General features: G+C 45.4%; 1 protein-coding gene across 4 annotated transcripts in view; it reads left to right on the top strand.

The window, feature by feature from the left end:
- The first annotated feature begins 8,834 nt into the window (after positions 1–8,834).
- gpd2 (glycerol-3-phosphate dehydrogenase 2 (mitochondrial)) overlaps positions 8,835–27,470 on the top strand; it is a 166,403-nt gene continuing 147,767 nt past the window's right edge. For 3 of the 4 annotated variants that reach the window (XM_068035296.1, XM_068035298.1, XM_068035299.1), the window contains exon 1: positions 8,835–8,943. The gene's annotated coding sequence lies outside the window, so the exon portion shown is untranslated. Of the gene's footprint in view, positions 8,944–11,883; positions 11,985–27,470 lie in introns of all 4 variants that reach the window. The other variant, XM_068035297.1, reaches the window with a different exon arrangement.

The raw sequence follows: 27,470 nt of genomic DNA, 5'->3' as shown, positions 1-27,470 counted from the left end.
GATGCTTCTTGTGTGCTGGATAGCCATATGTGCAGGAAGTGTCGCCAGTTGCAGCAGCTCAAGCTCCGGGTTTCGGAGCTTGAGCAGCAGCTGGCATCACTGCGCTGCATCAATGAGGTTGAGAGCTTTGTGGATAGCATATTTATAGCATAAGATTATGCAGGGAGGGAGAGTATTGGTGGGCATCAGACAGTCAAAAAGAAAATACAGTAATGCATGAGTCCCCTGAGTGCATCTCACTCTCCAATCAGTATTCAGTTCTGAATACTGATGAAAGTGCTGGGTCCATGGCAGCATGGCTGGCTCAGCTGTACAGGGGGGCACAAAAAGGTCTGGAAGAGCAATAGTGACAGAAGATTCAATAGTTAGTAGAATAGACAGGTGTTTCTGAAGCTGCAGACGTGAATCCAAGATGGTGTGTTGCCTCCCTGGTGCCAGGGTCAAGGATGTCACTGAATTGTGTTACGCTCAGGATAAAGCCCCCAATCAATGGGAATGACACTATCAATTCAGTCCCATCGTTCCACAGGTCGCATCATATTTCTTTCCAAATCGAAGAAAAAAGCAGCCAAATTGAACAATCTAGTAACCCCTGAATTAAGTGAATCAAACCAGGTATCTTTACACATCAACAAATTAACAATTTATCAAAAAAAACTAAAATCTTAAACACTACTAAGATAAACCAATATCTAAAGACCTTATAACTTCTGATTTATGTCATGCAGGCCCCCACCTGCTAAGAATGAGGCACATAATTTCGCCACATGAACATTAAACTTAAAATTGTTGCTGGGAAGAAAAGAGGGCCTATCACAAGGAAGTGGCAGGGTCCTCACTGGAAAGACCTTTTTTGCATACTAGCAGACAGTGTTGGAACAAAGGAACCAGTCCCTGCTCACCCAATACACAGAAGACATGGTCAGCCCAGTTTACTCACATGACTAACTGGCTATTGAAGTTTTTTGATTTTGAATTTGAACTCAGAATTTGCTGCTGGACTGAAAAGACCTCTCTCCTGTCTGTTCATCTCTTTCTCACCAGCTTTGGAATCCATTAAAGACACAGAAACCCCAATAGAGAAAAGTCTCCTACAGTGAACAAGGTTTAAGAAGAATACTAGGCCCCAACAAAAAGCAAGAATTACATAAAAGCAAGAACTACCTACAAAAGGACTACAGTGAGCTCGAAGCACAGGAACAAGAAACTCTTCTGATATTGCCTTAAACCTCTCCACTATTTTTCTTTGGCTCTTTTCTGTCTCTATTTGCATGTGCGTATCACGTATGCATACTAGCGTGGGGCGCGTCGTGTATCCATAGGCGTTAACCGAATTACAGTTTAAGTTTAAGTCTTAATTAAGTTCACTTTTCTTCTTTAAACCTAAGAAGGCATGTTTGTGCTCATTTCTTTGCCTTATAATTGGAAAATGGTCAACAAGGATTCACCAAGGGGGAGCTCAACAGTGCGTTTAAAACAAAACCCTGTTATAATAAGACCAGGTGAAGGCTGAAAGACACCTTTCTCACCTGGTTGTAACATTTAAAAAGTCTAACTCCCGCATTCGCATACATATAGCTGACCGAGAAAATAGAAAAAAAATAGTCTTTTCAAATTACATTCCTGACAAATGGTCTTCCAATACAACACAGTCAAAGTTCACTTCCAGTCTTCCAAGACCCGATGAAAACAGAAAGTCCTTCCAAAGATCGAGGTTCAACAGTTCGGCTGTTGTAGTATTAAACTCTTCTATTTTCCCAGCGATGAACACAGCAGATATCAATAATTTGTTGTGAAAGAAAAAAGCTTTTTTCTTATTTTTGGTGGAATTAATTCAGCTTGAAGTTTTGTAGAATTTTGAGAGAGAAATAACACAGCTTTTCTTCCTTCAGTTTAAATTGTCAGAGCTCTCAAATGACTACTGCTCAGCTAATTTTTAAAAGTCAAAACTGCAACATTGAATCCCGTGTCCTCTCTCTGTGGCTGTTGCTTGGCAACCAGAATGTACTTTGGCTCAGTGAGATTCCGGATCTTTCTGCCTTAAAGATGCACTGATCTTTTACAGTCTTAAAGGCGCACTACAATATTTCCAAGGAGGGGAAAAAAACACAGGACCATGACAATGGCTGCAGAGCACCCTGAGCAGGATGAACAGCCAGTCGTCATAGTTCCCTTTGGTACCAACGATATTGGAAGAAACAGGAATGTGGTGCTGTGGTCAGAATTTACGGAGCAACGTAGGAAATTAACAAGCAGGAGCTCAAAAGTAGTGATTTCAGAATTACTTCCGATACCACATGCAAGTGGTATATTAATAGGAGGTTAAAGCAGATTAATGCGTGGCTGGAAATATGCAGGAGGGAGGGTTTTAGATTCCTGGCATATTGGGACCAGCTCCAGCGTTGATGGGACCTGTACAGGCCGGATGGAAAGCACCTAAACAGAGCTAGGATCAATTTCCTTGCAGGGCAATTTGCTAGTGCTATTGGGGAGGGTTTAAACTAACTTGGCATGAGTGTAAGAACCAGGAGGTAATATCAGAAAGGAATACCAAGGTGCACAGAATACTTTGAGAGACAGACAGCACTAGAGTAGGAAATAAAATATTCGGTGGTTTCCGAGTAAGGGAGAAAGTAATAACATCTAAATTAGGTTTACTGTGCATGTATGTGAATGCACGGAGTGTGGTAAATAAGATTGGCGAGTTACAGTCGCAGATTACCATGTGGAAATATGATGTTTTGGCTATAACAGAGACCTGGGTCAGAAAAGGGCTGGAGTGGGTATTAAATATTCCTGGATACAAGGTGTTCAGGAAAAATAGGGAAGGGGTAAGGACGGCAGTATTGTTTAGGGAGAGCATTGCAGTCCTGAAGAGAGAGGATGTCCCAGAGGGGTTAAGGACAGAACCTATTTGGCTAGAGTTAAGGAACAAAAAAGGTACAATTACATTGCTCGGTGTAGTCTATAGACCACCAACCAGTGGGAAAGATGTACAGGAACATATTCGCAAGGAAATTACAGAGAGGTGCAAGAATTATAGAAGAATAATAATGGGGGACTTCAATTATCCGAATATAGACTGGGATAGTAGTAGTGTAAAAGGCAGAGAGGGGCAAGAGTTCCTAGAGTGTGTTTAAGAAAATTTTCGACAGCAGTATGTTTCCAGTCCAATGAAAAAGGAGACACTTCTAGACCTGGTACATGGGAATGAGTTGGACCAAGTGGATCAAGTGAGAATAGGGGAACATTTAGGGGACAGTGATCATTGTATCATAAGGTTCAGGTTGATTATGGAAAAGGATGAGGAACAATCCAGAGTAATAATAATTAACTGAGGGAAAGACAACTTTAATGGGGTAAGAATAGATCTGACCCAGATAAATTGGAATCAAAGGTTGGCAGGCAAAATGGTAACTGAACAATGGGCAGTCTTTAAAGAAGAGATCATTTGGGCACAGTCAAGGTATATTCCCAAGAAGAGGAAAGGTAGGGCAAACAAATCCAGAGCTCCCTGACGAAACAGATAGACATTAAATGAAGAAGACATAGTGTGCTGTAAGTTTTTTTGTGTTTGAAGGGAGGCGGGTGTGGTGGGTGGGGTACGTTGACCACTCTTGAAGCTACAAGGTACAGACTCTGGTATTCTTAATCAAGTTAGAGAGTTTATTAATCATTGTGAGGATTTACAATGTAATTTTTTAGTTTTAGTTTTAGTTTTAGAGATACAGCACTGAAACAAGCCCTTCGGCCCACCGAGTCTGTGCCGACCATCAACCACCCATTTATACTAATCCTACACTAATTCCATATTCCTACCACAGCCCCACCTGTCCCTATATTTCCCTACCACCTACCTATACTAAGGGGAATTGCTAATGGCCAATTTACCTATCAACCTGCAAGTCTTTTGGCATGTGGGAGGAAACCGGAGCACCCGGAGGAAACCCACGCAGACACAGGGAGAACTTGCAAACTCCACACAGAATTGAACCCGAGTCGCTGGAGCTGTGAGGCTGCGGTGCTAACCATTGTTAATACTTAACAACGGCAGTCTTCTCTCTTCAAGTGTTTTGTTGACTGTGGTCTGGTTCCTTCTTCAAATCTGTGCATGCCCATGTCTCTCAGTACCTTTCTTTTATCCCTCTCTGACGATTTCTTCATGCCATATTAGATCATATTCCAAATTAACCCTTTTGGTTGGTCAGGTATGACCCCACCTTCTATACACTGTCTTTTCTTGAGTAGTTTATAATAGTTAGATTGGTCAGGTATGACCTCATCTTCTACACATTGGCTGTACAAATAGTTTGATGGCCTAAGTAATTATTACACAATGTGGAATGTTTGATATCCCCATCAACATTCCAGTTATGAATAGACTCTGAATATCTTTATTTACATTTCCATCTCTTTGAGGCCTACAAGTTATTGTTACTCTGAGTCTCTCTTATTTGAAATGGAGAGGGGCAGTTATCAGACATCTTGCCTTTTCTCGAAACCATTTCTTCCTTTGTCCTACACCAGACACTGTCCATCATCATCTTTCCAGTACAGCATACGAATATATATTTCATATAACATGATCCAGACACAAGGTATGCAACTTAATCCTATTATAATGCATTGATACACATAAAAAGTATAACTATTCCCTGGCATCATTTCTTAAAAGTATTCTACTTTAAAAATATAGCACCTCATGTAAACTGCAGCAGGCCATACACTGCAGTTTTATTCCAGCAGTGCAGTAACAACAGACTAAACAGGGGAGTTGTTAACCCCTTAGTTCCTACAGTCCTTATGATAGATGTCAGGTGGATAATACAACTGAGGGGAAGTGAAAAAACAAATAAGAGAAGCAAAGAAACAGTATGAAAAGAGATTGGCAGCTAACATAAAAGGGAATCCAAAAGTCTCCTAAAGGCATATAAATAGTAAAAGGGTGGTAAAAGAAGGAATGAGGCCAATTAGCGCCGAAAAAGGATATTTACGCATGGAGGCAGAGGGCACAGCTGAGGTATTAAATGAAAACTTTGCAATAAAAACAGAAAGTTCTGGAAATACACAGCAGGTCTGGCAGCATCTGTGGGGAGAGAAACAAATCTGTGACCTATACTTTGCATCTGTCTTTACCAAGGAAGAATATGCTGCGCAGGTCATGATGAAAGAGGAGGTAATTCAGACTCTTGAGGGGTTTAAAATTGATAAGGAGGAGGTATTGGATAGGCTGTCTGTACTTAAAGTTACCAGGACGGGATGAGATGCATCCAAGGATACTGAGGGAAGTAAGAGTGGAAATTGTGGAGGCACTGGCCATAATTTACTAGTTTTCCTTAGACTCAGGATGGTGCCAGAGGACTGGAGAATTGCAAATGCTACACCCTTGTTCAAAAATGGTGTAAAGGTAAGTGCAGCAACGACAGTCCAGTCAGTTTAACCTCGGTGGTGGGGAAGCTTCTAGAAATTCGCCAACTTTAAGGGCATTTAAGTGGTCATTGGATAGACATATGGATGAAAATGGAATAGTGTAGGTCAGATGGTTTCACCGGTCGGCGCAACATCGAAGGGCCTGTACTGCGCTGTAATGTTCTAATTCTAATTCTAATTCTAATTCTAAATGATAACTCGGGACAAAATTAATAGTCACTTGGGCAAATGTGGGTTAATTAAGGAAAGCCAGCAGAGATTTGTTCAGGGCAAATCATGCTTAACTAACTTACTGGAGTTTTTTGATAAGGTAACAGAGGGTTGACATGGACTTCCAAAAGGTATTCGATAAAGTGCCACACAACAGACATGTGAGCAAACTTATAGCTCAGGGAATAAAAGGGGCAGTAACAATATGGATATGAAATTGGCTGAGTGACAGGAAACAGGGAGTAGTGCTTAATGGATGTTTTTCAGGCTGCAGGAAGGTTTGTAGTGGAGTTCTCCGGGGAGCAGTGCTGAACCCTTGCTGTTCCTAATATATATTAATAACCTAGACCTGGGTATGCAACAGGGCATTGTAATATAATGCAGATAAACTGTTGCTGGGTAGATTATGTATATAGACCTTAAGCATCATCACAAATGTGATGTCATGAGTCTGTACCTCATGCTGTTCAGTGTTCATGTAGATGCCCGAGTAGGAAGACACTTGTAAATAAACTCCTGTTACCAGAATCTACTTTCCTCATTCAATACTAATAGCACACTGACAAGATAGTACAGGGCACAATTTCAAAATTTGCGGAAGATACGAAACTTGGAAACATTGTGAACTGTGAAGAGGATAGTGTAGAACTTCAAAAGGACATAGACAGGATGGTGGAATGGGCGGACGAGTGCCAGATGAAATTTAATGCAGAGAAGTGTGAAGTGATTAATTTTGGTAGGAAGAATGTGGAGAGACAATATAAAATAAGGCATAAAATTCTAAAGGGGGTGCAGCAGAAGAGGGTCCTGGGTGTATATGTGCATAAATCATTGCAGGTGGCAGGACAGGTTGAGAGAGCAGTTAATAGAGCACGCAGCATCCTAGACTTCATTAAAAGGGGCATAGAGTACAAAACCAAGGAAGTTATGATAAACTTGTATAGGACACTGGTTCAACCTCAACTGGAGTATTGTGTCTAGTTCTGGGCGCCACACTTTAGGAAACATATGAAGGCATTGGCGAGAGTGCAGAAAAAGTTCGCGAGAATGGTTCCAGGGATGAGGAACTTCAGTTAAGTGGATAGAATAACAAAGTTGGGGCTGTTTTCCTTTGGGAAGGTTGACAGGAGGTTTGATAGAGGTATTCAAAAATTTTTTTTAATTATTCACTCATGGGATGTGGGCGTCGCTGGCTAGGCCAGCAATTATTGCCAATCCCTAATTGCCCTTGAGAAGGTGGTGGTGAGCTGCCTTCTTGAACTGCTGCAGTCCATGTGGGGTAGGTACACCCACGATGCTGCTAGGAAGGGAGTTCCAGGATTTTGACCCAGTGACAGTGAAGGAACAGCGATATACTTCCAAGTCACGATGGTGTGTGGCTTGGAGGGAAACTTGCAGATGGTGGTGTTCCCATGCACCTGCTGCCCTTGTCCTCCTAGGTGGTAGAGGTCGCGGGTTTGGAAGTTGCTATCTAAGGAGCCTTGATTGTTGTTGCAGTACATCTTGTAGATGGTACACACTGCTGCCAATGTGTTTAGTTTAGAGATACAGCACTGAAACAGGCCCTTCGGCCCACCAAGTCTGTGCCGACCATCAACCACCCATTTATACTAATCCTACACTAATTCCATATTCCTACCACATCTCCACCTGTCCCTATATTTCCCTACCACCTACCTATACTAGGGGCAATTGCTAATGGCCAATTTACCTATCAACCTGCAAGTCTTTGGCATGTGGGAGGAAACCGGAGCACCCGGAGGAAACCCACGCAGACACAGGGAGAACTTGCAAACTCCACACAGGCAGTACTCAGAATTGAACCCGGGTCGCTGGAGCTGTGAGGCTGCGGTGCTAACCACTGCGCCACTGTGCCGGTGGTGGAGGGAGTGAATATTTGTGAATGCGGTGCCAATCAAGCGGGCTGCTTCGTCCTGGATGGTGTCGTTCTTGAGTGTTGTTGGAGCTGCACCCATTCAGGCAAGTGGAGAGTATTCCATCACACTCCTGACCTGTGCAGATGGTGGACAGGCTTTGGGGAGTCAGGAGGTGAGTTACTTGCCGCAGGATTCCTATCCTCTGACCTGCTCTTGTAGCCATGGTATTTATATGGCTACTCCAGTTCAGTTTCTGGTCAATGGTAACCCCCAGGATGTTGATAGTGGGGAATTCAGCGATCGTAATGCCATTGAATGCCAAGGGACCATCTTGTTGGAGATGGTCATTGCCTGGCACTTGTGTGGCGTGAATGTTACTTGCCAGTTATCAGCCCAAATCATGAGGGGCATGGACAGAGTAGATAGGGAAAAACTGTTCCCATTGATGGAAGGATTGAGAACAGGCAAGCACAGATTTAAAGTAATTGGTAAAAGAAGCGATGACGACATGAGGAAAAACATTTCACATGGCGAGTGGCTAGGATCTGGAATGCACTGCCTGAGAGTGTGGTGAAGACAGGTTCAGTCCAGCATTCAAGAGGGAATTGGATTATTATCTGAAAAGGAAGAATATGCAGGGCTATGGGGAGAAGACAGGGGAGAGGCACTAGGTAAATTGCTCCCTTGTAGCGCCAGTGCCGACATGACAGGCTGAATGGCCTCCCTCTGTGCTGTAATGATTCTGTGATTTTATTTCTTTGTCACTTGGGTGTGAAGAGGTCACAAAGCTGGTGCTTACCTTAGTTTTTAGGTGAGGTTATCTAGGCCTAGATGACTGTTTGGCTAGGTATGCACCCCATTTGAGGTGCAGCAGAAGCTGTAATTATGTAGATTTCTCACTATTTGATTTGGAGGGTCTTAAACATGGCAATGGATTTCCATGTGTGTCAGGGTACTGAAGGGCCAAAAATATTTTGTGTTCTTTTGCCCCAAATGGTGAACTGATGGGAGATCAGCAACCCCATATTCTGATCCAACTCCTCCTCAGATCATTATATTGCATCAGCACAAGTAGTACAGTATAACTAAGACATTGTTTTAATAAAAGTGCAAAGATAAGAATTATGCTGTGACCAGCAATAAGACTTGGCCTTTGAGACTTGGGGATTACTCACTCGGCAGGGCAAAGCTAACGTATTATTAAAGAAAACTCCCCATCCAGCTTTGATTGGTGCAGTAAATACGAAACCGAGCCCACATTGACTGCAGAGCCCCACTTCTGTTTGGTTACTTGAGCTGTCAATCTGGGAGTCAGGATCTGACCATACAAGCTGCTGGAAAGGTCGTGCAAAGCAAAACCTGTTTTATTTGAGTGGAGATTGTGCAATTTCCAAGCAATGTGGAAGGATACCGACTCTGGGATTTGGTGAGTGCGCTAGATTGTTAATGATGGACTGTTAAGCGGGTTGCTTTGGTGTTAATATATGTACGAAGCAGTGTTACATCCTGCTTCCCTGATATAGAGGCTGGGAGAGCGGTGATGGGCATCTATCGGCAGGTAGCACAGTGATGTTGTCAGCACACGCAACTTGCCCCTGATACAATGCTGCCCGTTTGATAGTGCAATTATTTGGGATTTTTTTTTCTTTCTGTGCAGCTACATAAGTTATGTAAAGGCCACCCTCAGCTGTTGTTTCCTGCTTCCTTTTTTTTCTCCACCTCCACCCTCCGCTGCTGAACGGAGCACAAACCTCGCTGCTCGCCCAACCCTAACTCTGAGTGGCTGAAAGCGGTGTCACTCCTGGGGGGGGTGACAACACCAACATCTCCCAGGAATTGAGTGGGTGGTTTTGCAGGTTCTGAAGGGGTCACAGCAAGTCCCAAGTATGTAGATCAGGACAAGCATTTATTGACTTGTAATGCCTTTTGGAGGGAGCAGAGCATATGCCAAAGCAATCCCAGCTCTTTCTGCTTCCTGTATTAGTTTGCACCATGCTATTTAATAATTGCTGGGGTATGTAGGTGAGTTTTGCGGGCTTGGACACAGGTAATCTGGGCGCCAACCAGTTAAGTGGCTTTAAAAGATTGTGGAAATTTTGGCGTAAGTGAATTGCATGGATAACTACTGTATTGCCAAGTCTCCTGGATCTTTCGCAAACATAAACAGAAAATGCTGGAAATATTCAGCGGGCTAGGCAACATCTGTGGAGAGAAAAGCAACGTTAATGGCTGATATTTTATGTCCCCCTGGGAGTGAGCTGGGAGGTGGGTGGGTGGGGGTTTGTAACATTGTTTGGGAGGGTGCTGTGCCCATTGCCTACTCGCCCCCACTGCTACTTTACAAGCTGTGGGGGGAGGTGGCAAACTGCCCACTTGCCCCAGCCCAGTTGAGACCCTGAAGTGGCCAGGGAGGGGGGGTGGGGACAGTTAGCTAGATGGCTAGAGTGTGATGCAGAAAGACAGCAACAGCACGGGTTCAATCCCCATACCAGCTGTGGGTGTTTATGGAGGCCTGCCTCCTCGCCTTGCCCCACACTTGCAGAGTGGCGATCTTCAAGCTATACATTGCCAACTGTCTGTCTCTAATGGGACGAGATGCCTATGGTCCTTTGGGTCTACGGCTAGAACAACAACAATTGCCACTTAAGGGCCTCCTCCCGCATCTGTTGGTATTTTATCAGTGGCGGATGGGCACTTCAGCACCTGAGGAGTCTGCCCAGTAATAGCTGGTGGCCTCCTTGCAGGCTGGGGGGGGGGAGGGAACGGCCCTCCTGATCAGACACCCTGTGCCCACAGAGGGCCCCCCCACCAGCATCATGGGCTGCTCCCACTAAAACTATCCCCTGCCCTGCTTTCTGTACCACCACTGCCCCCCCGGCCAGGGCCTAGCTGATTGACCCCTGTAAGGGCCGATTCCAACTTACTGGCGCAGAGGCCGGCATCCGTCGTGGCTCTAAAATAAGAGCAAAATACTGCAGATTTTGGAAATCTGAAATAAAAACAGAAAGTGCTGGAAATACTTAGCACGTCTGGCACCATCTGTGGAGAAAGAAGCAGAGTTAACATTTCAGATTTGTGACCTTTCATCAGAATTGGCAAAGGTTAGAGACAAAAGACAATGCCGATTATTATTATGTCAATGAAAGAATGTCTTTCACCACACCATTAGCACACTCTCTTTGCCTTTGCCCCATGACCTACTTGCCAGCTAATCTCTTCAGCCCTCTGTCCTATCACACACCTTCCCTTTTGTTCTCCCCGCTCCGCTTTACTTGCTTAAAACCTATTGCATTTCTAACCTTTGCCAGTTCTGATGAAAGATCACAGACTTGAAATGTTAACATGCTTCTCTCTCCACAGATGCTGCCAGACCTGCTGAGTATTTCCAGCACTTCCTGTTTTTAATCCACCATGGCTGCCCTCACTGAGTGCAGTCCCAGCAGTGGCCACTACTCCTCGTGGTGCTGCTGGGACTGAAGAGCCGCCTGCACTCTGATTGGTCAGCAGCTCTTGGAGGCAGGACTTCCTGCCTCAGAGGGGCAGCAGTCCCGACTGAGGCCAGTTAAAGGCCTGGGCCATGCAAAATAACAGTGTGGCTTCCAGGCCCGGTGGAGGTGGGCTCGTCCCTGACTTTTCAGCCAGTGAGCGGGGCCACCGCCTTAACGTTAAATTCCAGCCGACATTTAGGTTGATGACCTTACATCAGAACCTCGATTTTTTTTATGTCCACCTGTCAAACTCTGCCCTGTCAAATCTCCCCCTACAAAACTTGTCTCATCCCCTAATTCTCAAATGTTAGTTTCTAATTGTGCTTGTTCTGGTTATTTCACAACAAGGGAACCAGACTTTCAGGTGCCACAGGATCCACTCTTGTGTTTTATTGCAGTTTTGGAGCGTTGTTTTGAATGTATTTATACTGCATAAATATAAGTCACATTTAAAAATTGAAAAGCTTCTGGATTGCATGTTTGAAAACAGGCTGTGCAGGATGTACATGAATGGTTAACTGTGTTGAAACTTAAATTTTGATACTTAGAAGAAATATATGATATGGATTCAATGTTTTCCTTGGGCTTTGCTTGTTATAATTGCTGATTTATGCCTGTTTACCCCCATTTCAAATGAGATTGGGGGGGATACTTGGCTGTAACTTAACATTCATAAAATGGGTGTTACTGGGACGTTTTTGGGTCTTGCTTTCAGATTGCACTCACAGAGAAAAGTCCAGGCTACAAAATGTAATGCTGCTTTGTTTGTTTAGAGCTTTTGGTGGATAATTCGGTATACTAAATGCATGCTCTAGCAGAGTAATACATGATCCCACTCATACTAATGTTATGATTTCTTGAAAAAACTTTCTGAATAGAAATTCCAGAGGAAGAAGAACTTGCATTTATATACCACATATTCAGAAACATCCCAGAGCACTTGGCACATCAACTGCTTTTAAATGCAGTTTCTTTGTATGTAAGTACCTGCAGCATCATTTGGCATACAGAAAGGTCTCACAAAAGGCAAACCGATGAAGAAACATAGAAAATAGGAGCAGGCGTACACCATTTGGCCCTTCGAGCCTGCTCCGTCATTCATTATGATCATGGCTGATCATCCAACTCAGTAACCTGTTCCCGTTTTAGCCCCATACCCTTTGATCCCTTTAGACCCAAGAGCTATATTTACCTCCTTCTTGAAAACATACCATGTTTTGGCCTCAACTGCTTTCTGTGGTAGCAAATTCCACAGGCTCACCACTCTGGGTGAAGAAATTTCTCCTCATCTCAGTCCTGAAAGTCTCGGGATACGGGGTAAACCTATGACCCTGGTTCTGGACTCCCCCACCATCGAGAACATCCTTCCTGCATCTATCCTGTCAAGTCCTGTTAGAATTTTATAAGTTTCTATGAGATCCCCCTTCACTCTTCTGAACTCTAGCGAATATAATCCGAACCGACTCAATCTCTCCTCATACGTCAGCCCCACCATCCCAGGAATCAGTCTGGTAAACCTTCGCTGCACTCCCTCTATAGCAAGAACATCCTTTCTCAGATAAGGAGACCAAAACTGCACACAGTATTCCAGGTGTGGCCTCACCAAGGCCCTGTATAATTGCAGCAAGACATCCCTGCTCCTGTACTCGAATCCTCTTGCTATGAAGGCCAACATACCATTTGCCTTCTTTACTGCCTTTTGGACCTGCATGCTTACCTTCAGCGACTGGTGTACGAGAACACCCAGGTCTCGCTGCATATTCCCCTTCCTCAGTTTATAGCCGTTCAGATAATAATCTGCCTTCCTGTTTTTGCTACCAAAGTGGATAACCTCACATTTATCCACATTATACTGCATCTGCCATGCATGAGCCCACTCACTCAACTTGTCCAAATCACCCTGAAGCCTCTCTGCATCCGCCTCACAACTCACCCTCCCACCCAGTTCTGTGTCATCTGCAAATTTGGAGATATTACATTTAGTTCCCTCATCTAAATCATTAATATATATTGTGAATAACTGAGGTCCTAGCACCGATCCCTGCAGTACCCCACTAGTCACTGCCTGCCATTCGGAAAAAGACCCATTTATCCCTACTCTTTGTTTCCTGTCCGCCAACTAATTTTCTATCCATCGCAATACACTACCCCCAATCCCATGCGCTTTAATTTTACACGGTAATCTCTTATGTGGGACTTTGTCGAAAGCCTTTTGAAAGTCTAAATAAACCACATCCACTGGCTGTCCCTCATCAACTCTACTAGTTACATCCTTGAAGAATTCTAGTAGATTTGTCAAGCATGATTTCCCTTTCATAAATCCATGCTGACTCTGCCCGATTCTACCACTGTTCTCTAAGTGCGTTGCTGTAAAATCTTTGATAATGGACTCTAGAATTTTCCCCACTACCGACATCAGGCTGACTGGTCTATAATTCCCTGCTTTCTCTCTACCTCCCTTTTTAAATAGTGGGGTTACATTAGCTACCCTCCAATCTGTAGGAACTGTTCCAGAGTCTATAGAATCTTGGAAGATGACCACCAATGCATCCACTATTTCTAGGACCACTTCCTTAAGTACTCTGGGATGCATACCATCAGGCCCTGGGGATTTATCGGCCTTCAATACCATCAATTTCTCCAACACCATTTCTCTACTAATACTGATTTCCTTCAGTTCCTCTCTCTCATTACGCCCTGTGTTCCCCAACATTTCTGGTATGATATTTGTGTCCTCCTTTGTGAAGACAGAACCAAAGTATGCATTTAGTTGGTCAGCCATTTCTTTGTTCCCCATAATAAATTCCCCTGTTTCTGACTGTAAGGGACCTACATTTATCCTCACCAATCTTTTTCTCTTCGCATACCTGTAGAAACTTTTACAGTCAGTTTTTATGTTCCCCGCAAACTTACTCTCATACTCTATTTTCCCCTTCTTATTCAATCCCTTGATCCTCCTTTGCTGAATTCTAAACTGCTCCCAATTCTCAAGTGTGTTGTTTTTTCTGGCAAATTTATATGCTTCTTCCTTGGATCCGATGCTATCTCTAATTTCCCTTGTAAACCATCGTTTGGCTACCTTTCCCGTTTTACTTTTGCGCCAGACAGGGATAAACAATTGTTGCAGTTCATCCATGTGCTCTTTAAATGTTTGCCATTGCCTATCCACCGTCATCCCTTTAAGTAACGTTTCCCAATCTGTCATAGCGAACTCATGCCTCGTACCTTCGTAGTTTCCTTTACAAAGATTCAGGACTCTCGTCTCAGAATCAACTACGTCACTCTCCATCTTGATGAAGAATTCTATCATATTATGGTCGCTCATCCCCAAGGGGTCTCGCACCACTAGATTGTCAATTATTCCTCTCTCATTACACAATACCCAGTCTAGGATGGCCTGTTCTCTAGTTGGTTCCTCAATGTATTGGTCCAGAAAACCATCCCGCATACACTCCATGAATACCTCCTCTACGGTATTGTGACTAATTTGGTTTGCCCAATCTATATGCAGATTAAAGTCACCCATAATTACAGATGTTCCTTTATCGCATGCGTCTCTAATTTCCTGTTTAATGCCATTCTCAACATCACCACTACAGTTTAGGGGTCTATATACAACCCCCACGAACATTTTTGCCCCTTAGTGTTTCTCAGCTCTACCCATACAGATTCCACATCATCAGAGCTAATATTTTTCCTCACTGTTGCGTTAATTTCCTCTTTAACCAGCAATGCAACTTCACCGCCTTTTGCTTTTTGTCTGTCCTTCCTAAATACTGATTACCCCTGGATGTTCATTTCCCGTCCCTGATCACCTTGCAGCCATGTCTCTGTAATCCTGACTCTTTCATACCTGTTTACATCTATTTGCGCCATTAATTCATCCATTTTATTGCGAATTCTCCGCATGTTAAGGCACAAAGCCTTACGGCTTGTCTTTTTAACATTACTTGTCTCTGTCCCACTATTTTTCACTGTGGCCCTGTTTGATTCTGGCCCTTGATTTCTCTTTTTTTTTTATTCATTCACGGGATGTGGGCGACGCTGGCCAGGCCAGCATTTATTGCCCATCCCTAATTGCCCTTGAGAAGGTGGTGGTGAGCTGCCTTCTTGAACCGCTGCAGTCCTTTTGGGGTAGGTATACCAATGGTGCTGTTGGGAAGGGAGTTCCAGGATTTTGACCCAGCGACAGTGAAGGAACGGCGATATAGTTCCAAGTCAGGATGGTGTGTGAATTGGAGGGGAACTTGCAGGTGGTGGTGTTCCAATGTATTTTCTGCCCTTGTCCTACTGGTTGGTAGAGGTTGCGGGTTTGGAAGGTGCTGTCTAAGGAGCCTTCTGCATTGCTGCAGTGCATCTTGTAGATGGTACACACTGCTGCCACTGTGCATCGGTGGTGGAGGGAGTGAATGTTTGTGAATGGGGTGCCAATCAAGCGGGCTGCTTTGTCCTGGATGGTGTCGAGCTTTTTGAGTGTTGTTGGAGCTGCATCTATCCAGGCAAGTGGAGAGTATTCCATCACACTCCTGACTTGAGCCTATCACTTTTCTTATTCCCCTTACTGTCTTTTGTTCTTGTCTTTGATTCCCCCCTCCTCTGACTCCTTGCAAAGGTTCCCATCCCCCTGCCATTTTAGTTTAAACCCTCCAATTATTCCGTTTTTGGTTGAGTGAAAAATGTCAGTGAACACACCAAACTCCCTCTTCTGAACAGCATCAGGGCATCTTTAATTTTAGGGCCTTGGTTTAACATAGCTGAAAAACAGCATCTTCCATGGTGTGGCATCCTTTAGGTACTGTACTGATAGTGCCAATTTGATATACGCTCATATCTAAGAGTGGGGCGTTAACGTACAATATTCCGGTTCAACTGAACATTACCAACTGAACTGAGGTGAGATCATGACTGAAAAGGAAGCGATTGAGTGAATATATTGCAACTGCCCCATAATGTACTTTCACTTGATTTGTTCAAATTAAGCGCTTGATTTAATTTTGTTTTCAAATTACGGATATAATCGCAAAGCCAGTTTTACATAACCATGTAATTGCGGCACGTTAAGTTTTATGCAACAACTATACTGCAATGGAACAAGTTCCAACTGTAAACCAAATTAATCTGTAAAAAGCTCTCCTGAATAAATTCTCAAAGTAAAATATTTTTATATTAAACTTCAATAGAAATTGTTCCTGATTACTTAGTTTTTATTGTTCAAACTATAAAGGACTGTTTGGTGTAGACTTTTTATTGAATTTATTGTATTCTATAGGGTAGTAATACACAGTATACTGTATATAGCACTCACCTTACATATGAAAATTTTGTTATTTTGGAGTTCCTAAGGGAAATGGTAGAAAAAAAGGGGAGAGAAAAGCAGATATGAGAGAATTCTGGTGTCTGCTTTGGGAAAAAGAGGAATGGGAATAAGGAGGAGTTGAATCAGTAATGCAGGAAACAGCAAACATTATCACCGAATCTCCTGAAGAAAGTGTTGGTAAATTGCCACCCCATTCACCACTTAAAAAGCTGGTCATGCTTATGAAATGTGAGATGAATGTAAGTTACCTGTGCCTAGAGATGGTACAGCTCAGAGCTCCCACTGCCTTGGGAAAGGCTAATGGCCCAGGGAACTGGCTGACCAAAGGCTAATTCATCCAAGGAGTGACAAATATGGATTATTGGAATAGATTGGAAATTAAGGAACAAAAAACATTTCTGGCATTAAATACAGTTCATCTAGATGAAGTTAGTCATGAAGATTCAATGCCAGCTTTGAGAAATAGTTCAGTGCAGGTTTTTAATGTCATACATTGAATAGTAATACTGCTTGGATATAACATTGTAAATGGATAACTCATTTGTTACATATTACCATATAATAACATTTTACATAGTTCAGGACATTTAAACCTGTACATTGTAGATGGGAATTGGTAAAAAAGATGGTATTTAGTAACCAAGGTTGCTGCTGGTACTAATCTTCAAATGAACCTCGTGGTAATGCTTGGACTAATAATATCAAGTAAATGTTAGTCTTGATGAATTTTTTGCCGATATGCTTTAACTTAATTTGTTCTAATTAAGCACTTGGCTCACTTGTTTGCAAATTCTGAGTACATTAGCAAACTGAAGCTAGTTATACTTAACCAATGTAATTGAGTAACAGGAATGCAGAGTACTGGGCTAATGGGATGATTCTTGGTAGTGTCGATGAACAGAGAGATCTTGGTGTCCAGGTGCATAAATCCCTGAAGGTTGCTACCCAGGTTAATAGGGCTGTTAAGAAGGCATATGGTGTGTTAGCTTTTATTAGTAGGGGGATCGAGTTTCGGAGCCACGAGGTCATGCTGCAGCTGTACAAAACTCTGGTGAGACCGCACCTGGAGTATTGCGTGCAGTTCTGGTCACCGCATTATAGGAAGGATGTGGAAGCTATGGAAATGGTGCAGAGGAGATTTACTAGGATGTTGCCTGGTATGGAGGGAAGGTCTTACGAGGAAAGGCTGAGGGACTTGAGGTTGTTTTCGTTGGAGAGAAGGAGGAGGAGAGGTGACTTAATAGAGACATATAAGATAATCAGAGGGTTAGATAGGGTGGATAGTGAGCGTCTTTTTCCTCGGATGGTGATGGCAAACACGAGGGGACATAGCTTCAAGTTGAGGGGTGATAGATATAGGACAGATGTGAGAGGTAGTTTCTTTACTCAGAGAGTAGTAGGGGCGTGGAACGCCCTGCCTGCAACAGTAGTAGACTCGCCAACTTTAAGGGCATTTAAGTGGTCATTGGATAGACATATGGATGAAAATGGAATAGTGTAGGTCAGATGGGTTCACAGGTCGGCGCAACATCGAGGGCCGAAGGGCCTGTACTGCGCTGTAATGTTCTAATTCTAATTCTAAAATCTGGAATTAAAAGCTAGTCTAATGCTGGCCATGAAACCCATTGATGATTGTTGTAAAAACCCATCTAGTTCATTAATGTCCTTTGCCGGCATGTGACTACAGACCCACTGCAATATGGTTGACTCTGAAATGGCCAAGCAAGTCGCTCAGTTGTATCAAACCGCTACAATATCAATAAGGAATGAAACAGACGGACAACCTGGTATCGACCGAGGCATTGGAACCGACAATGGCAAACCCAGCACCGTCGACCCTGCAAAGTCCTCCTTGCGAGCATCTGGGGGCTTGTACCAAAGGAACATCCTAACATAGTCATACTCATGGAATCATACCTTACAGACAATGTCCCAGACATCACCATCACCTTTCCCGGGTACATCCCACTGGCAGGACGGACCAAGCAAAGGTGGTGGCACTGTGTTATACAGGCGGGAGGGTGTTGCCCTGTGAGTCCTCAACATTGACTCCGCACCCCATGACGTCACATGGCATCAGGTCACACGTGGGCAAGGAAACCTCCTGCTGATTACCACCTACCACCCCCGCCTCCCCCTCAGCTGATGAATCAGTACTCCTCCACTGAGAGGAAGCACTGAAGGTGGCAAGGGTGCACAATGTACTCTGAGTGGAGGACTTCAATGTCCATCGCCAAGAGTGGCTCAAGTGCTTGCCACAGGTGCATTTGTCCATGACAGTATTGGTAGGAGTGTTGTGTGGTGCTACCACTGTGCTAAATGGGATAGATTTCGAACGGATCTAGCAAAGCAAAACTGGGTATCCATGAGGCGCTGTGGGCCATTAGCAGCAGCAGAATTGTGCTCAACCACAATCTGTAACCTCATGGCCCGGCATATACCCCACTCTACCATTACCATCAAGCTGGAGGATCAACTCTGGTTCAATGAAGAGTGCAGGAGGGCATGTCAGGTGTAGCACCAGGCATACCTCAAAATGAGGTGTCAACTTGGTGAAGCTACAACCCAGGACTACTTGTGTGCCAAACTGTGTAAGCAGCATGCGATAGACAGAGTTAAGCGATCCCACAATCAACGGATCAGATCTAAACTCTGCAGTCCTGCCACATCCAGTCGTGAATCTTTCTTTCTTCTTTTGGGCCTCCTTATCTCGAGAGACAATGGATACGCGCCTGGAGGTGGTCAGTGGTTTGTGAAGCAGCGCCTGGAGTGGCTATAAAGGCCAATTCTGGAGTGACAGGCTCTTCCACAGGTGCTGCAGAGAAATTTGTTTGTTGGGGCTGTTGCACAGTTGGCTCTCCCCTTGCGCCTCTGTCTTTTTTCCTGCCAACTACTAAGTCTCTTCGACTCGCCACAATTTAGCCCTGTCTTTATGGCTGCCCGCCAGCTCTGGCGAATGCTGGCAACTGACTCCCACGACTTGTGATCAATGTCACACGATTTCATGTCGCGTTTGCAGACGTCTTTATAACGGAGACATGGACGGCCGGTGGGTCTGATACCAGTGGCGAGCTCGCTGTACAATGTGTCTTTGGGGATCCTGCCATCTTCCATGCGGCTCACATGGCCAAGCCATCTCAAGCGCCGCTGACTCAGTAGTGTGTATAAGCTGGGGGTGTTGGCCGCTTCAAGGGCTTCTGTGTTGGAGATATAGTCCTGCCACCTGATGCCAAGTATTCTCCGAAGGCAGCGAAGATGGAATGAATTGAGACGTCGCTCTTGGCTGGCATACGTTGTCCAGACCTCGCTGCCGTAGAGCAAGGTACTGAGGACACAGGCCTGATACACTCGGACTTTTGTGTTCCGTGTCAGTGCGCCATTTTCCCACACTCTCTTGGCCAGTCTGGACATAGCAGTGGAAGCCTTACCCATGCGCTTGTTGATTTCTGCATCTAGAGACAGGTTACTGGTGATAGTTGAGCCTAGGTAGGTGAACTCTTGAACCACTTCCAGAGCGTGGTCGCCAATATTGATGGATGGAGCATTTCTGACATCCTGCCCCATGATGTTCGTTTTCTTGAGGCTGATGGTTAGGCCAAATTCATTGCAGGCAGACGCAAACCTGTCGATGAGACTCTGCAGGCATTCTTCAGTGTGAGATGTTAAAGCAGCATCGTCAGCAAAGAGGAGTTCTCTGATGAGGACTTTCCGTACTTTGGACTTCGCTCTTAGACGGGCAAGGTTGAACAACCTGCCCCCTGATCTTGTGTGGAGGAAAATTCCTTCTTCAGAGGATTTGAACGCATGTGAAAGCAGCAGGGAGAAGAAAATCCCAAAAAGTGTGGGTGCGAGAACACAGCCCTGTTTCACACCACTCAGGATAGGAAAGGGCTCTGATGAGGAGCCACCATGTTGAATTGTGCCTTTCATATTGTCATGGAATGAGGTGATGATACTTAGTAGCTTTGGTGGACATCCGATCTTTTCTAGTAGTCTGAAGAGACCACGTCTGCTGACGAGGTCAAAGGCTTTGGTGAGATCAATGAAAGCAATGTAGAGGGGCATCTGTTGTTCACGGCATTTCTCCTGTATCTGACGAAGGGAGAACAGCATGTCAATAGTCGATCTCTCTGCACGAAAGCCACACTGTGCCTCAGGGTAGACGCGCTCGGCCAGCTTCTGGAGCCTGTTCAGAGCGACTCGAGCAAAGACTTTCCCCACTATGCTGAGCAGGGAGATTCCACGGTAGTTGTTGCAGTCACCGCGGTCACCTTTGTTTTTATAGAGGGTGATGATGTTGGCATCGCGCATGTCCTGGGGTACTGCTCCCTCGTCCCAGCACAGGCATAGCAGTTCATGTAGTGCTGAGAGTATAGCAGGCTTGGCACTCTTGATTATTTCAGGGGTAATGCTGTCCTTCCCAGGGGCTTTTCCGCTGGCTAGGGAATCAATGGCATCACTGAGTTCCGATTTGGTTGGCTGTATGTCCAGCTCATCCATGACTGGTAGAGGCTGGGCTGCATTGAGGGCAGTCTCAGTGACAGCATTCTCCCTGGAGTACAGTTCTAGGTAGTGCTCAACCCAGCGGTCCATCTGTTTGCGTTGGTCAGTGATTATGTCCCCCGATTTAGATTTGAGGGGGGTGATCTTCTTGATGGTTGGCCCAAGAGCTCTCTTCATGCCATCATACATTCCTCTGATGTTTCCGGTGTCTGAGGCCAGCTGAATATGACTGCATAGGTGTTGCCAGTAGTCGTTTGCGCAACGCCTAGCCGTTCTTTGTGCAGTACTTCTGGCTGCTTTAAGTGCTGCGGATGTTAAATCGCTGGGGGCTTTCTTGTAGTTCAAAAGTGCAATGCGCTTAGCGGCTATGACAGGTTCCAGCTCTTCATTATGAGATTGAAACCAGTCTGCATTTCTCTTCGCACTTTTGCCGTAGGTGGTCAAAGCTGACTCATAGATGGCGTCTCTGATGTGGGCCCACTTGGTCTCAGCATCCCCTGTGGGAGTGTTTTGAAGGGCTGTTACAAGTGAATTTAGAAATTTTTGTAACAGCTGTGGGTGAGAAATTCTGCTCGTGTTGATGCGCGGGTGGCCCTTCTGCTTGGAATGATGCAACTTCTTTGGTCTGAGTCTAACCTTGCTGCACACCAGGGAGTGGTCGGTGTCGCAGTCCGCACTGTGGAAGCTGCGTGTGATTTGAACACTGTTTAAGGCGGCTCGCCTTGTGACAATGAGGTCTAGCTGGTGCCAACGACGTGATCTTGGGTGCCTCCATGAAACCTGGTGACAGGGTTTAGTGTGAAAGAACGAGTTGGTGATGCAGAGGTTATGATAGGTACACAACTCAAGCAGTCTCTGCCCGTTCTCATTCATCCTTCCAACGCCATAGCGCCCAAGGCAGGAGGGCCATGAGTCATGGTCGGCCCCAACCCTGGCATTAAAGTCCCCCAGCAGGAATAGGTGTTCGGTGTTGGGGATGCTGCTAATGATGTTATGGAGTTGTTCATAGAACTGGTCTTTAGCTTCAGGTGCGGAACAGAGTGTTGGAGCATAGATGCTGAGTAGGTGTACTGGACCAGAGGTGGTGAGCAGTCGGATGGACAGTATGCGTTCCGAGCCATTTGAGGGAGGCTCTATCATGCTGAGCAAGGAGTTTCTGATGGCGAAGCCCACTCCATGCTGTCTTGGTTCTTCAGGATCCCTGCCCTGCCAGAAGAAGGTGTAGTCTTGCTCTGCTAGAGAGCCACTCGCGGGGAGGCGAGTCTCCTGAAGTGCTGCAATGTCCACATTGAGTCTACTGAGCTCGTTGTTAATGATGGCGGTCTTCCGAGAATCGTTGATTTGTGTAAGGTCTTCCGACAGGCCAGGACACATAGTTCTGACGTTCCAGCTTGCAAAGCGAAGGGCTGGTACCTTCTTTCCTTTTTTCATGTTGTTTGGTGCGGTGTATCAGTCCACCTTTCGGGCAATGACCCTGAGCTCCAAGCACCCATTGAAGCAGGCAGACTGTGGCGGGACTAGATTTCGAACGGATCTAGCAAAGCAAAACTGGGTATCCATGAGGCGCTGTGGGCCATTAGCAGCAGCAGAATTGTGCTCAACCACAATCTGTAACCTCATGGCCCGGCATATACCCCACTCTACCATTACCATCAAGCTGGAGGATCAACTCTGGTTCAATGAAGAGTGCAGGAGGGCATGTCAGGTGTAGCACCAGGCATACCTCAAAATGAGGTGTCAACTTGGTGAAGCTACAACCCAGGACTACTTGTGTGCCAAACTGTGTAAGCAGCATGCGATAGACAGAGTTAAGCGATCCCACAATCAACGGATCAGATCTAAACTCTGCAGTCCTGCCACATCCAGTCGTGAATGGTGGTGGACAATTAAACAACTAACCTGAGGAGTTGGCTCCACAAATATCCCCATCCTCAATGATGGGGGAGCCCAGCACATCAGTGCGAAAGATAAGGCTGAAGCATTTACAACAGTCTTAGGCCAGAAGTAACGAGTGGATAATCCATCTTGGCCTGCTGCTGAAATCCCGAGCATCACAGATGCCAGTCTTCAGCCAAATCGATTGACTCCGAGTGATATCAAGAAATGACTGAAGGTACTGGATATTGCAAAGGCTATGGGCCCTGATAACATTCCGGAAAAAGTACTGATGACCTTCTGAAGTACTCCAGAACTTGCCGCGCCCCTAGCCAAGCTGTTCCAGTACAGCTACAACACTGGCATCTACCTGGCAATGTGGAAAATTGCTCAGTTTTGCCTGTGCACACAAAGCAGGACACGTCCAACCCGGCCAATTACCGCCCCATCAGTCTACTCTCGACCATCAGTAAAGTAATGGAAGATGTAATTGACAGTGCTATTAAGCGTCACTTGCTTAGCAATAGTCTGCTTATTGACGCTCAGTTTGGCTTCCACCAGGGCCACTCAGCTCCTGACCTGGTTACAGCCTTGGTTTAAACATGGACAAAAGAGCTGAACTCAAGAATGAGGTGAGAGTGACTGCCCTTGACATCAAGGCAGCATTTGACTGAGTATGGCATCAATGAGCCCTTGCAAAACTGAAGTCAGTGGGAATCGGGGAAAACTCCCTGCTGGTTGGAATTGTACCTAGTGCAAAGAAAGATGATTGTGGTTGTTGGAGGTCAATCATCGCAGCTCTAGGACATCACTGCAGGAGTTCCTCAGGGTAGTGTCCTAGGAGCAGCCATCTTCAGCTGCTTCATCAATGATCTTCTTTCAATCATAAGATCAGACGTGGGGATGCTCACTGATGATTGCACAATGTTCAGCACCATTCGCGACTCCTCAGATACTGAAGCAGTCCATGTAGAAATGCAGCAAAGCCTGGACAATATCCAGATTTGGGCTGATAAGTGGCAAGTAACAATCGCGCCACACAACTGCCAAGCAATGATCATCTCCAACGAGAGAGAATCCAACCATCTCCCCTTGACATTGAATGGCATTACGATTGCTGAATCCCCCACGATTGCTGAATCCCCCACCAACATCCTGGGGGTTACCATTGACCAGAAACTGAACTGGAGTAGCCATATAAATACTGTGGCTACAAGAGCAGGTCAGAGGCTAGGAATCCTGTGGCAAGTAACTCACCCCCTGACTCCCCAAAGCCTGTCCACCATCTACAAGGCACAAGTCAGGAGTGTTATGGAATACTCTCCACTTGCTTGGATGGGTGCAGCTCCAACAACTGTCAAGAAGCTCAACACTATCCAGGACAAAGCAGCCCACTTGATTGGCACCCCATTCACAAACATTCACTCCCTCACCACCGACGCACAGTGGCAGCAGTATGTACCATCTACAAGATGCACTGCAGCAACGCACCAAGGCTGCTTAGACAGCTCCTTCCAAACCTGCAAACTCTACCAACTAGAAGGACAAAGGCAGCAGATGCATGGGTACACCACCACATGCAAGTTCCCCTCCAAGCCACACACCATCCTGACTTGGAAATCTATCACCGTTCCTTCACACTCACTGGGCCAAGATCCTGGGACTCCCTTCTTAACAGCACTGTGGGTTTACCTACTCCACATGGACTGCAGCGATTCAAGAAGGCAGCTCGCCACCACCTTCTCAAGGGCAATTAGGGATTGGCAATAAATGGACACCATGAATGAATAAATAGTCACTCATGAAAAATATCTTGCCAGCTTCCCCCTTCATTCAAGTGATATTTGCTCTCATGTTATCAATTTGCAAGTTATTGGAAACAATGGGGTGGTATCTGACCCACTGCAGCAGATGAGAACGTGGGAGGGGTAGTTAAAATGGAAGTAGCATTTTGCTCTCTGATTTGATGCTACACTCAATGCTGATCGACGTTTTAACCCCGGTTTTCGGGATGGTCTTAATGTCACTGGCACTTATATTAATTTGTCAAGAGATCGGCATCTGCTGCGGGCCTCGTCAAGGAAACCAGGTGCCAAGGAGTAACAGGCCTAGAAGGGGGCTGAAAAAGTAAATCATTTTATAGAAACAAATCCTTCTGAGCAAGGAGGAGCAGGAATGCTTCTCCAGGCCATTCAACTAAACTCAGGGTCCTGAAATTTCCTCCCCCAGTCTCGTTCATCCCTGCCCACCCCCATCCACCACTACTTACCAATCCTACAGATCCCCAGCAGCAGGTTCCTGTTGATCAGCCTGACTCCTTCCCGCAGGCTTGATGTCACTTCAGGCAGGAGTCAGAACTGGTATTTTTAAATGAGGCTGGTTCCCCTGCCAGCCCCACATCGCCCTTCACCCCCAGTTATAATTGAAGCTAATCTTTGGCTATTTACCCACTCAAAGGTTTGCATTAGTTAAAAATCTCTAATTAGAACTCCTAATCCATCTCCATTCCAGTGAAAGAGCCTTTCTTCATAACTGTAACCTCTGATTCTTACTAACTCTGCTAATATCTTACCCGGAAAGTGGTACTTAGAGCTCCATTTGTGACCTCAGCAATGCCTTCTGGAAATTCAACATTATTTTTTTACATTCAGTGTATAAAACCCAGAATCCCATTGCCTTTATTTATCCTTTTCTGTCTACATTCTCCTCTCTCGGATCTGTGTATCTGTATTTTTAAGTTTTTTTTTTTTGCTTTCCCTCTTTTTATGGTATACCCAGTCCTTCTGCACACATACAAAAGCAAAATACTGCGGCTGCTGGAAATCGGAAACAGGAACAGCTAATGCTGGAGATGCTCAGCCGGTCAGGCAACATCTGTGGAGAGAAAAACAGAGTTGAGTTAATGGCCGTAATTTTAGTGGAGGCGGTGGGTGGGGGGGGAGGTGGGGAGTGCCATTCCCGTCGCCTACCCGCCTCCGCTGCAATTTTACCATCAGCAGAAGAAGTTGAAAATGGCCCAACCGCCCCAGGCCAGTTGAGGCCCTTAAGTGGCCAATTACTTGTCACTTACGGGCCTCCTTCTGCTGCTATTTTACCAGTGGCAGCTGGGAACGTCAGCATCTGAGGAGGCCCCCCAGGTAATACCAGGCCACCTCCTTGCGGGCCCAGGGTTTTTGGGGAGGGGGGGGTGCCTTCTGATCAGGTACCTTGTGCCCCAGAGAGGGCCTCCCTGCAACATGAGCTGCCCCTGATAGAGCACCTCTCCCCACCCTCCTGAACAACCCCTTGCCAAGGCTGAGCCGATTGTCCCTGGAGGCCTAAAACCCACTTACCTTTTTGAAGGGTGATGTCCATTGTCCTTTTCTTGGTGGGTGCAGTCCCAGAAGTGGCCACAGCTCCCGTGGCACTGCTGGGACTGAAGAGCTGCCAGCCCGCTGATTAGCCAGCAACTCTGGGAGGTGGAACTTCCTGCCTAACGGCAGAAGTCCCGCTCAAGGCCAATTAACAGCCTGGGCCACGCAAAATCGCAGTGTGAGTGTGCCTTTTCGGCCAAGTGGTGGTGGGTGGGGCCGCCACATAAAATTCCGGCCATCTTTTCAGGTCTGTGATGTCAGGCAAGGCCCCCCACCTGCCAAGACTGAGGCATACATTATTTCGCCACATGAACATTAAAACTTAAAATTACAAGTCCCTGACTGGAAAAACATTTGCATGGTAACAGACAGTGTTGGAACAAGGGACAAAGGGCCATGCCCTGCCTCATTCAACCAGTAATAGACTTTTGATTACCAGATGTTGAAGGTGGGCGGAGCTAGCATTCCAGGTTGGCTGCTAAGATAGCAGAATCCACAAACACAGAGGAAGTGGTCAGACCAGTTTTAGTCACATGACTAGCTGGCTGTTGGACTTTGAACTTCCAACATAATTTGAACTCAGAATGCCGTGTGCTCCTGGAACTGGAGAGGGTTTTGCTTCTGTCTGCCTGCTCCCATCGCCTTCCCGCGGAACTGAATCTTGTGAAGACGCGTGAACCTCAAAGAGAGAAAGGTGTCCTGCGTCAATAAGGTTTAAGCAGAATATTGGGTCCCAACGAAATGCAAGAATTACCTACAAAAGGACTATACAGTGAGCTCGAAGCACAGTAACAAGATTTTGTCTCAAACTGTTCCACTTTATCTTCTCTTTTCTGTTCCTATCTGCATGTATATATCACATGTGCATGCTAACGTGGGCACGTCGTATATCAATAGGCGTCAACAGTATTAGAGTTTAAGTCTAAGTTTTAATAAATTTCACTTTTCTCCTTTAAACCTTTTCTCCTTTTGGGGCAGCACAGTGGCGCAGTGGTTAGCACTGTAGCCTCACAGCTCCAGCGACCCAGGTTCAGTTCTGGGTACTGCCTATGTGGAGTTTGCAAGTTCTCCCTGTGACCGCATGGGTTTCCGCCGGGTGCTCTGGTTTCCTCCCACAGCCAAAGACTTGCAGGTTGATAGGTAAATTGGCCATTGTAAATTGCCCCTAGTGTAGGTAGGTGGTAGGAGAATTGTGGGGATGTGGTAGGGAATATGGGATTAATGTAGGATTAGTATAAATGAGTGATTGATGGTCAACACAGACTCGGTGGGCCGAAGGGCCTGTTTCAGTGCTGTATCTCTATCTATAAACCTAAGAAAACCTGGTGTGTTGGTTTCTTTGCTTTATAATTGGAAAGCTGTGAACAAGGATACAAAAAAAGGGAGCTCAAAACACAGTGTGTTTAAAAATAAAACC

The sequence above is a fragment of the Heterodontus francisci genome, chromosome 7 (assembly GCF_036365525.1).
Source record: "Heterodontus francisci isolate sHetFra1 chromosome 7, sHetFra1.hap1, whole genome shotgun sequence".
Classification (NCBI taxonomy): Eukaryota; Metazoa; Chordata; class Chondrichthyes; order Heterodontiformes; family Heterodontidae; genus Heterodontus; species Heterodontus francisci.
The sequence above is the reverse complement of the archived record's forward strand: the minus strand, read 5'-3'. Positions and strand labels throughout refer to the sequence as shown.